Source organism: Camelus ferus, chromosome 2 (genome assembly GCF_009834535.1).
Source record: "Camelus ferus isolate YT-003-E chromosome 2, BCGSAC_Cfer_1.0, whole genome shotgun sequence".
Lineage (NCBI taxonomy): Eukaryota > Metazoa > Chordata > Mammalia > Artiodactyla > Camelidae > Camelus > Camelus ferus.
The window spans coordinates 66,807,035-66,819,099 of NC_045697.1; the positions used below are offsets into that span (position 1 = coordinate 66,807,035).

At 36.7% G+C, this 12,065-nt stretch overlaps 1 protein-coding gene across 11 annotated transcripts in view; it reads left to right on the top strand.

Annotated features, from left to right (window-relative positions):
• BMPR1B (bone morphogenetic protein receptor type 1B) overlaps positions 1 to 12,065 on the top strand; it is a 347,906-nt gene that overhangs the window by 275,709 nt on the left and 60,132 nt on the right. For 2 of the 11 annotated variants that reach the window (XM_032460090.1, XM_032460056.1), the window contains exon 4: positions 9,575 to 9,700. The exons of the other annotated variants lie outside the window; for them this stretch is intronic. The gene's annotated coding sequence lies outside the window, so the exon portion shown is untranslated. The remainder of the gene's footprint in view (positions 1 to 9,574; positions 9,701 to 12,065) is intronic. 11 annotated transcript variants of the gene reach the window in all.

A 12,065-nucleotide genomic window follows, 5' to 3' on the forward strand; every position in this document is an offset into this window, starting at 1 on the left:
TTCTAAGTGAAAATCTCTCTTGAGCAGCTCAAAAGGATTCGATAATTGTATAAGTTTCTTCATTTTTTCTTTTAAAAATTATCTCTTTTACTCACTCCTACTGTTCAAAATTTCTCAACTTATATTAAGTATAAACTTTATATCTCTAATGGCCAATAGTTGGTCATCTAGTGTGACAACTTTCAAAATATGATTCTCAAGTGTAATAATAAGATGTATTAGTAACATTTGCACTGATGGTACAAAGGAAGTAGTGGTTAGAACTGCTGATAGAACCTTAGCACAAATCAAGACAGAACACCAAACTGCACTCCAGTCTTCACTGCCAGGTATCACAATAAACACAGTAAACGCAGTCAACCAAACAGGCCAACTGGCCAGACACCCTACGAGCTAACCAGACACCAACATCCAACAAGAAGCTACCTTCATTTAGTAATATACTGGATGAAGCAGTAAAAATTACTAAGTTTATTGAATTCCAACCTCTGAGTAGATATCCTTTTAATATTCTGTGTGACGAAGTGTGTAGTAGGTAGAATGAAATTCTTCACCATACTGAAGATTTAATGGTTACCTTGACGCTTTTTTTCATGAAACGCAATTTTGCTAGAGAGAATGACTGACAGACAAACTGTGGTTATTCAGGCATGGGTATTTGCAGACATATTCTCAAAAATGAACAAAGTGAACTTCCCACTTCAAGGAAAACAGCTGATTGTGTGTGTGTGTGTGTGTATATATATATATATATATATTTTTTTTTTTTTTGCTAATGATAAAACTCAAACTTTCAAACAAAAATTAGGATTTTGGAAAGCTTGTATCCACAGGACTGACCAGCATAACTGAGTGAACCAAGAATTTTTCTCCACATAATCAATGCCATTGTTTCATATTCATGCATGTGTGAAAAATCCATTCAAAGTACATGACAGACAGTAGATTTTAATTTATCAGAATATGAAAATTTCAGTAGGGTTTCAGATTCCACATTGCGTCTAACTGAAGAGACACCTACCTGCCCAGTGTGTGTATAGTATTAAAGAATAACCACTATTATGAAAAAAGTCTGTTAAAAGATAGCTCCTTTTCCAACTTTATGTCTGTGGCTGCATTCTCTTCATATATGTCAAACCCAACATATTGCAATAGATTTAATTCAGAAGCAGATAGCCAATTTATTAAGTTAGACATTAAAGAGATTTGCCAAAATATAAAACAGTACTACCTTTTTCACTATTATTTTTTGAAAATATGTTAAAATGGGACGGTTCATTATCATTTTACATGAATTATACCATATTTTAAAACTTCAGTTTTAATTTCTAATATGATAAATATTGATAACTATAATCCACATAAACACCAAATTTGGTGTCCTTAATGATTTTTAGTAATGAAAAAGGATCTGGAGAACAAAACGTCTGAGAATTGCTCTCTAGAGGAGTCGTTGCTTTAAAAGTCAGAGAGCAGAGCTTCCTCCCGCCTTTGCCTGCTGTTCACTTGATGGTTCTCAGGAAAATAACCTCTTCCAGCCCTAGTCCCGTCATGTATAAATGAGTATTTTGAGGGTTACATTATATGAGATTTATAAACAAATAATTGGGGATAGACAAATAACATCTTATTTAATCCTCTTAAAGACTCCTTGAAGTGTAAGTACTGTTGCTATGAAGTGTTTGAGATTTAAAAAGAATTAAGACCTGGCCTGAGGTCACACAACTAATAAATGGCAGAACTGGGATTCTTACACTTTATTAATATGATATTCACTACCCACTTTTTAGGCTATAGATAATGGAAAAAGAAGGCGTATCAGGAAAGTGGAAGTTAACATAGAACTGTAATGTGTTTGAAGTAGGAGGGAGGTTAGAGAACACATCTTCCTATCATCTCGTTTTACTGATAAGATAACTCAGGGAGCACAGGTACACCGCTGTGACCCTTACATCGCTTTGAACCTGGCAGCATTCTAAACATACTTGTTCTCGTCCTTTCCTAGCCTCCAGTTCTTTCCTTGGCCAGACTGAAAGACCTTCAGTATCTTTGGCAAGAACTGTACTTACCCGTCCCACACAGATGCCAATGAAAACAAAAACACACAAAAACAAACAAGAAGACAGGGAGGTTGTGGTAAAAAGCCATAACCTGCTTTGACTACTGCTTGACCCTTTCTCTGAGTTTTTCATGATTTTGATTTTTTTTTTTCAAACTTTAGGAACTCAGTGCTTGTTGGAAATTTAGCTGAATTTAAGTACTTTAAGAAGGGAGTATTGGGGGGACTTAATACTGTGATACAAAGACAAAGGGAACTGATCGTTGGGAATAGCAAAGTGCACATGACTGTCAGGGTCGGACAGCCCATCTTGGAGCAGGCTGGTAAGATTCCACGATAAGTCTTTCGGTCATTTCTAGAGAGGAGGGCGCAGTGCTAACTATGTGTGCTGATGCTTCCTCTCTGCACCCACGACCCCTTGATACCTTATGGATGATGGAGTTAAGGTTTGGTACCACCACTCTGTTTATTCTTTTTGTGTTTCTTCCTAATTTGTTCCCATTTTACTATTATTGAGTAGGATTAAAAACATGAACTTCATCAATGGAGTTAATATGCTATATCAGAGCAAAATTCAACCTTCATTTAAACATAGTTTGTGTAAATAATTAGCTCAAGGGAAATGAAAGTTACTTCCGGGCTGCTCTGTGTGTTAGTTTAATTTTGGAGATCCTCAACTGCTGTTCATTTTTGTCTGTCCTATGATTTTTTTTCCTTTTCTCTAATACATATTGTCTACTTTTAGTCTGTTCAAACCCCTTTTCAGTAAACTTGTTAATGCAAACCCACAAGCATACGTAATGTAATAGGTATGTAATTTTCCCTAAATATATAAATATAGACATCAGCTTAAAATCTGCCTGAAATGATGTGGGTGAAGTCAGGGATACCCATATGTACATCCATATCTAATATATAAAGATACATGTACTTAGTTATGAGTGATTTCCTGTGCTTGTAGCCAGGCAGACTTGGACTGGTTTTCATTCCTCCCGTCCATGAGTGTCACTGTCTGAGACAGTGGGAGGTTAGATGTCCTTTCCCAGACTGTTCATTTGGTAAGGGTAGTTGGAAGTAGTTAGAGATACAACACGTTTTGGTGTTTGGGAATCTTTTGGTCACCAGAGCAGCCACTGCTTCCTCCTGCACAGAAAGACCCACCATCCCTCTCTTTGTTACCCATCCAGGGAACGTGGTCATGGGAAACGCAGTCACTGTGTGGCACTGCTGTATTACCGTGTTGACTCAGGGTCATCTCCTTCACACTCAGTTTCTGATCTAAACAGGTGTGTTTGGCTGAGTCTTTTCCAGTGATCTAATTCATTCATCAGTATTCCTTCCCCAAACACATCCTGAGAACCTGCGTTTACTGCCTGCACCTTACTTGGTAAGTCATCGCTATGCTGGTTTTCTAAACAAAACATTCTGGACATTCTGGAGGTTTCTAAGTCGGTAGCGTAGCCAAGGCTAGAAATCACAATTCCTGCACCTGTTTGGAATCTAGTTATCCTGTTATACGTGTGACTTGGCCTATTGTAAGAGCTGGTGCTTGATTACATGATTTGTGTATAAGTTACTACATTTTGCTATAAAGGCACAAGCATAAGCATCTCAGGTTTTCCTTTCAGGGTTCCTTTGTCCTTTCTTCCCAGTACACTCATTTTCTCTTTGTCCAAAACCCTTCTTCAGCTGGGCTCATCTAGCCTGGGAAAATGGCTCTTTGTTCATAACTCAGGAAGGAACATATGAAGGCAAACCATCCCATGTGAGAGACTGTGATCTCGGCCGTGCATCTGGGGGTGTGAGGAGAGATGGGATCCAGCAGGCAAACGACGGGGTAGATTCCCCAGGAGGACGAGCAGAGATGAAAGCTCACAGTTAGGAGGTGTGTGATGAGTGGAGGAGGGTAAACAGGGTCATTTCACACCTGGTGTTTCCTGTATTCTCAGTGGGGATGGGAGGGAAGAAAGGCGACATCTGGATCTTCAAGTATATTGTTTTTTTTGAGAAGCCACTGGGGACTGGGAGATAAGAAATGAGGAAGGAGGCAGAAAAAGTTCTCAGATCCAAAAAAGGCCTATCCTGCACATGTATTTGAGTAGAGGGCCCCCGCCCTTGTCTTCCTCGTGCATTGTATAACACTAGTAGTGGGTTGCTGCTACTGAGAAGGGAAGTAAAGCTGAGAAGCTTGACTTGTGCAGATAGCAAATTTATAGGAAGATTTATCAGCCACAACCAACATTGCTGCAGGAGGGTAGAGTGCCGTGCATCCTTTTCTGAGCGTTCGCTCTTGTGCTGGGCATGAGCACCCAGGCTCTGGATGATGGACTGAGAAGAAGAAACAAGAAAATGTGCTTTAAAAGTTTCAGTTTTCTTATTCACTGGAGGGACTTGTTCAGTAGTGAGACGTTTTTGAGGTTTGGAAAATACTCAGAACATTTGGGGAAAAGAGACAAATTTTGTGCTAATTGTTACTTGTGGCTCCTCCCTGTGGACCTACTTGTGGGGAGTGTGTGTGTGTGTGTGTGTGTGTGAAAAGGAAGGGTTATATAAATACTACATCTTTTGAATGAATGTTTATATGGTGGATAATTATTTTTTTAAGTCTAAATTGATTATTTTAGATCATTAAGAAACATAACCAGGAATCTATGACTATTAGGTCATTTTACTGGTAGGAAGAATTTTTCTGTCTTTGATTGGGAATCCAGTCATTTAATGGTAGGAATTTCCTTCTAGTCACTATTTTTAAAAAATTAAGAACATGTCACGTTTAAGTTGCTGTTTGTGTTTAACAGAGGTTTTGAATGGCTAAGTACAGTTTTTTAGCATAAACCCTGGTAATTTCAGAATTGAAATACTACTGTCATCTTTCTGTCCCAGGCTTAGTTTCCCCAAGAGCAAGTAGTCATTAATATGAACCAGTTTCCCTTAAGCATTTGTTACTAATATCCTAACATTGGATTTTGTTGTGGTTACCATAGTTTTCATGATATGACAAAAACGTAGGTTTGTTGATATCAAATATTTTATTCTTGTTCAACCTGTTGTTTTGTCAGTGAAGTAGAACAGAAGAGGTGATACTGAAGAAAACATTAAAGGTTTTCTAAGAGGTGGCAATGGATGTGGTGTTACTAGCAGAGATGCTTTTGAACAATACTGCTAAGGAATAGGTCTAATGAGATTTGGGATGTTTTTAAAAATTAGTCAGCATTAGTGTAATGTTCCTTCAGGGAGTGTTTGTAATGCCCACAAGAATGTGTCGGTAGATGGGTCGGGTTCCAAGCCAACCTTCAGGCGCTTTTAGTAGTTGACGTGACACACACCTGTGTGTTCTCTTTTCTGACCTCAAAATTGTTTTGAAAAGCTCCTGACATCTGGAAGTGTGAAAAAGAGCAGATTTAGATTTGTTTTCTGACAAGTAGGAATAATAAGTTCTAAACGTAGTGTGTTTGCCTGCATGTGGTACTTGCAGGAAGGGCCTTGTTTATCTCATATCCCTCTAATCAGCTGTGGGGTGAAACCTCCAAGGTTGCAAGGTAGATTAGTATTTTTCTTGAAGCATTTTAACATGTGAGAGATTGGAATATGTGTGTGTATATATATATTTATATAATAAACGTAAATACATGAAAAAGAGCACTCAGCTTGTGTTTCTTTTTCTTGGGAATAGTCATTTAGAAATTTTCTCTTAAAACAGTTAAATTGTTTGTGAATGGGAGTTAGCTATGGCTCAGTGGTACAGCACATGCTCAGCATGCATGAGGTCGTGGGTTCAATCCCCATTACCGCCGTCACAAATAAATAAATGCCTGATTGCCTCCCCACCAAAATAAATTAATTAATTTTAAAAAATTGTTTGTGAATAGGAATCGTGCTGGTAAAGAAAATTGATCCAGTTCAACTTCACCTTTTAGATAGTGGCAAGTAAAGCTTTCCTTGACAATATACGTTTGCTCAGCACCAGTGTTATCATAAATGCTGTCACTTAAGAGAAAATATCTATCAAGTTCCAGTGAATCTACTTTGAACTCAGACTACCCTGCAATAACTTTGGTAACTGAACCAACTGGCCTTTTAAAGTATATGTTATAATATGTTTTACATATTATATTATTAAATAAAATGTTTAATGATTTTACATTTTAGCATCCCTGGGACCCTAGATGGATTTTTATTAAGTTCACAGTTTTTCTTTTCAAAATTAAGCTTCACTTGGTTTGGCATCACCAGCTTATTCTTTGCAATCTGTTTAATTGAGTAGCTTCTGCTGTTTATCCTAAAATGCAGATAAATGGCTTTCAGCACACTGTTTATAGTTTAGTAGTTCCTGAAGTGAGTCAGCATTATCTGCTAGCGTCTACATGTCATAACTAATGATCTCTCTGCTTATACTTTCTTGCTAGTGAGGAGACACTGAACTCTACAAAGGCAAGAGCTCCCACACTTGGGGGTGGGGGTACTGTTTGAGATGGTGCCTATTGGACAAGGTTACCCCCCCCCCCACTGGTATGAAATGGGAAGAGAAAACATGTCCTGTACCATGATTTCAGCATGCACAAAAGCTGCTCTGACGTGCTGTATTCTAAGGGCTGGGGTGAAAACCTTTTAGGAAGTAGCTATTTAAAGGATTTGTTTTATTCCAGATTGTTTGTCTAATTAATAATTAGCACAAGTTTAATACTTTTCTGGTCAGGCTGTTTGACTTGGTGATGGAGAATGGGAGCCACCAGGAAAATTTCATATTAGTACCAAATAGCTACTGCGGTTTTAATGATGAAAGCAGATATTTTTGTCTGCCAAGAAAGATGGAAAGAAAATAGATAACTTTAACTGTTAACTAATCCTCTGTCAGAAATGGGGCCTGTTCACTCTGAAAGGTCCTCATGCTCTTTCCTTAAGGATGAAACATAACAAAACAGAAAACCTCCGTGAGACTTCACTCCCGGTGAGGAGCAGCAGGCCTGATGACCGTGATGGTTAAAGCTGCCGAGTTTGGCCAACCCCTGATTCATTAAATAATGAGAATTCTTGCCTCCTATACTGAATTATTCTGTGGGTTTTTAGGTAGAGAATAGAACATTTTGTAGTTGAACATAGAGAATGGTTTCTTAGTAGCTGAAATACCAACTCTTACATTTTGGTAAAATATTTTGTTTGATCTCACTTTATTTTTGTCCAAGTGGAAAACTTTCTAACTGAAGTGGCTATTTGAGATAGACACCGTCCTTGGCTCCCATATTAATATTATTGTTGTTTGGAAGCATTTTGGTCATTTAAATAGAACGTGAGTAAAGATGTCTTACCTTGTTACTCTGATACTGAAATTTAAAATCATGTACCCAACTTATTCAAATATTTGAAAGAGAAAGAACCTAACACACAGAGATACAGCTGCCTTATATAGGAAGGGTTGAAAATTAAGAGCCATTTGAAGAAAGGGTGTATGAGAGGTAGTTATTTTTCATGTAGCATCTTAGATTCAGGGTTTTTGTTCTAGTTTTGGTTGTGTTATGTGAGATAATCATACTGGTAATTATTTTGAAAAGGAAGAAGGAAACATTTTGACCTTAGAATATAATGTGTGTGCAGGTAATTATTGGCATAAATGAGGAGATAGGAATTGGATAAAGAAATATAAAGAAGGAACATTTAAAAATAAGATCAGTAAGACTTCAAAGCGTAGGCCGCTGAGACTACTAGGCTTTATACAATTTAAAAAATTTGAAAATAAGATTATTTTGAAGAATGTTTTGAAAACCGAAGCCACTTGTTTGTTGAAAGAGCAACAGCTTGAGCAGCATCAGGCCAGGATGCCCCAGGGTGTGCCGTGCCCAGATTTCAGGTGACACAATCATTGTAATAACATGGTCTCAATTCAGATCTTTCCTCAGTGTTTCTGCCCGAAAGTCAACAAGACTTTTCTGCTTTTGGCAATCTTATGCCAATAAATGGAAGCAAAGCAGATGGTGGGTCAGAATCTCAGCACTATTTTCATGGCCACTTATGTATAATTTCAGAAAAAACTTTTGTCTTAAAATACTGAGTCTGTATATTGCTAGTCACATACGTATCCAGGATCCAATTCAACTATCTTATTTTACTTTGGATGCGTAGAGCAGATTAAGGGGCATTAATATAACATTTTGTGGCATGATTCCTAAATCTTGATCCTCCACCCGTTCATATCAGAATGTTTCTTGGAGCTTTAAATGCCCTTTTATCTTTCACGCTAATGTCTACGTGTAAAGGAAAGCTATGAAACTTGTCAGAGTCTGATGAGAGAGGATGTTTTTATGGACATAGGAATTTCTTTGGACCCTATTGCTCCTAATGTATATCATATGGACTTTTTCTAACATTTTTAATTAGTAGCTAATCAATGAATACAAAAAAAATAGCATAAAAAGTTAAACATTTCCTTTGATATATATCTTCAAATTATGTGTACTTTTTGAAATTGATGTATTTTCTTCACCTCAGCTCTTTTTGTATATATAAATGATCTTTTTTTTAGCCATCTGCTATTGGGAAAGAGTGTCTGTTTTTTGGGTAAGGTTTTAGATTATTTAAAATGGCATGGATACTGGCCTGGGGGACAGATGGTTTTGTGTTTATATAAAGTATAAAAGGAAAAAGAGTGAAAGTTTTGGTGTGAGTGAATGGTCAGCAGCCCTTTTATGACAAAAGAACAATAACACGAAAAGTAACGTTTATTCACTCTCCCCGATTAGATTTTAAGGTTTGTGAGCAGAGAGGCCATTTCTTCTTCTCTGTGAAACCAGAGTGTTTTGAAGTCAGCTTTGTCTATGATAAATATTTCTTAAATCAATCTGGAGTTGCTAACAATTTTGTGCTGGTTAAAATAAATATTTTGTGCTAGTTTAAATCGTCCATGATGAATAGGATAGGTATGTCTCAAGTATAAATTTTATAGCAAAAATTTTAATGAGTTGAGTCCAGTGACATGGTGAACTTAAAAGATAAAATTAATTGTAATAATTTGATTCTCAATTTTCCCAACATTATAAAAGGAATTTGATACCTAGAATAGGTAAAATTCTTCAAAGATTTTTAAATGTTTATGTAGCTATCAACTTGTGAAGTTGTGCTTATTTTAAAATAAGCTAAAGTATTGCATGTTGAAGTACCATTCTAAATGTCAAAAGAGTAATATCAAAAAATAGATTTCTAGATATTTAAATGTGTATTTTTCTGCTTTGCATCTAATCAGAGGCAGCTTTGAACCATCTAGAAATGTTACATAATATACTGTGGTCAGTGACTTTTTTTCCCTTTTCTTTCTTTTCATTTATTTTTGTGATTCTAAGGTTTCCTTTCTCTTTTACCTTTCCACTGTCATATGCCATGTATCCTGAGCATAGTTCAGTGTCTGACCAGAAGAATCTCTCTTGCCAGTTTGTAATCAAAGGGAGCTCTGAGAAAAACAGCTGAGCTGTATTAGGCAACCACAGTCTGGACGGCATTTCTTAACTGCTGAATAACCCATCACAGGTGCAGGATTAGTGCTGCCTACGGTGCTGGGCTTTCTAGTGGAAACCCCTAGCAGTTCTGTGCCGCCGCCTCATGTCTCATCCCAGGGAACCCGGCAACGATCTGTCGAGCATACAGAAATCAAAAGTGAGTAGTGGGAGAAGCTTTATGTCTTGCAGAGGCTGCGTGCCCTTCCAGAAACACAAGCAGGATTAGTTAAGCCAGTTCTGGCACACACCAAAAGGGTGATGGAACTTTGTCTTGGCATGGAGGGTGGAATAGGACAGTTCAGGGGGTTCAAAAACTTTCTGCACAAAATTACATGGCAAGAAAATGCAGGTTAGTTTAGCTGTCCCAGCAGTGTACAGTTTAGGTTACTTTAAAACTACTAAATGTTTTGCATGTATTATTTTAACTTCTGTGTTCTATGTGTGTTGGAGTCGGGGGGATGTTGGCTCTTACACATTGTCCAACTCTGTCATGGTTAAAATCAAGTGTTGCGACTGTGTTAAGTCCTTGTGGTATAATTTGATTGTTTGTAGCTTTTGGCATTTTGAGTTCTTCTGCTGTCTATGACATGGAAATCTCAACTCATGGGTTATAAAAGTCAAAGTTGCTTTCTTGCTGGTACAGTATTTTTTTAAATGTGAAAATATTGTAAAGTATAAATTAATGATTTAAATATTAGAGCAAATGAATATTTTGAAAATACAGTTTCTGAATCTTTTTCTTTTCATCAGGAGGGCTATGAATTGTTTTAGCAAGGTAAAGTATACAGTCACAGAAACTAGGACAAGAGTATATTTGAGTAATTCTTGTCATTTTTGGTATCTATCTTGGAAAACTTTACTAGGAAGCATAACACATACACATAACAAAACCGTGTAGAGAGCACTGCAGGTTTCAGACAATTGTTTCTTCAGTCTCTTCAGTTTTTCTCCTAAAACTCTATAATGGCTTTCTGATATTCAGATTGTTTTAATTCATTTTATTGCTGGTTATCATTATTCCATTTTGTTTTACCAGAGATAGGCCTTTAAACTCTTTGGTGATGACAGTAGTTGATAATACTGCATTTTTAAGTTTTTAAATATATCTATCTGTATTCTGTATATTTTGTGCCTCAACTATTTGAACATTTGAAATAGCAATATATTTCTATGTTTAAGGTCAGTATGCTCCTTAACTAAGATATCCTTTAACAATTATCTAATTAGAGAATGCAGAAAGGATTAGAAACAGAGAGATCCTAAATGCTTTCCAAGTTTTTTCTTTGGGGAAGAAGAACAGCATGAACCTGGTGATGTGGTTTCTGATGTGTCTGGTTTCATGGTCTCTTCTCTTCTTTACGTATATATCTGTTCAAAGTAGTTTTGCACATCAAGCTGTCTTAGAAGTGCTTTGCAAAGCTGCAGACTAAGTCTTTGTGTGATGGCGAGTTGAACATCTCCTTTGATTAGCCTCAGAACTCTGTGAAGCAGAACACTGATAGAAACATCACTGAATAAAACCATAGCTCCTGGCTTGGCAGTCTGCCAAATCCTGCTTGATTCTTCGACATTATTGTCAAAGAGGCTGTGGTTCGGTTTCTTTTCCGACAATGTGAATTTGAACAGACACGTTAAGTAGTTTAAAATACAGAGAGATTTTAAATGTTTTAATCATCCTGTTAGCTGTGATTATACTATTTTATGGATGTAGATTCAGTTTGATGTTAAATTAGCTTTAAACATCACAGTTACTTGCTTTTTAAGTTTATTGTTTCTTATACTGATACTTTTATTAAGATACTTGTAATCATGTTCTGTTTTAGAGTATTTTCAAAGACTTTTAAATTTACATGAACATTTTGCTTGAATTTCTCCAAATTCAAAGCCTGTTAGAACCTGAGGGAGAGGCTAGCTGCTCTTTTACCTTTAAGGAGTGTTAATGTGACGTCTAAAGAACTGTAATTGCTGTCATAATTCAATTACACTGTTTACTCAGGCTCACAGCTCCGTATTAGTTATTGACAAAATATAAATCTATACGTTGTATGTTCACATTTACGTAATATTTTTCCTTTTCATGATTTGCGGAAATCATAATCTAGCTTCCCATAAAATAAAACACTTGAATGATTGAAGCTTTCACTTTTTATCCAGATGTTTTGGGGTCTCTTGGCAGAATTTTTACGATGTAAAATGTTGAAAACGTGATTATCATACAGAGCCTGAGTGATGTGGTAACCCGTGGGTATGTTAAGAAGAGAAACGATTGCCAGTAAATGGAAACATGCAAAATATTTTATTGTAAAAGCCCTAGTTTCCACAGAGAGCCAGCATATCTCTAACATTTTAAAACGAATGTGTTTTCCTTAACCTATTCAGTAGTGTCAACAATGAACCACTGAAATGAAAAACTAGTTTTGGTGCTTATGTTTTCCATAAAAGTTATGGGTTGATTACTGCTACCCCTAGTAATCTTCCCTCCCATGCCTCCTATCTGGGACTTACTTATATTTGACAATTCT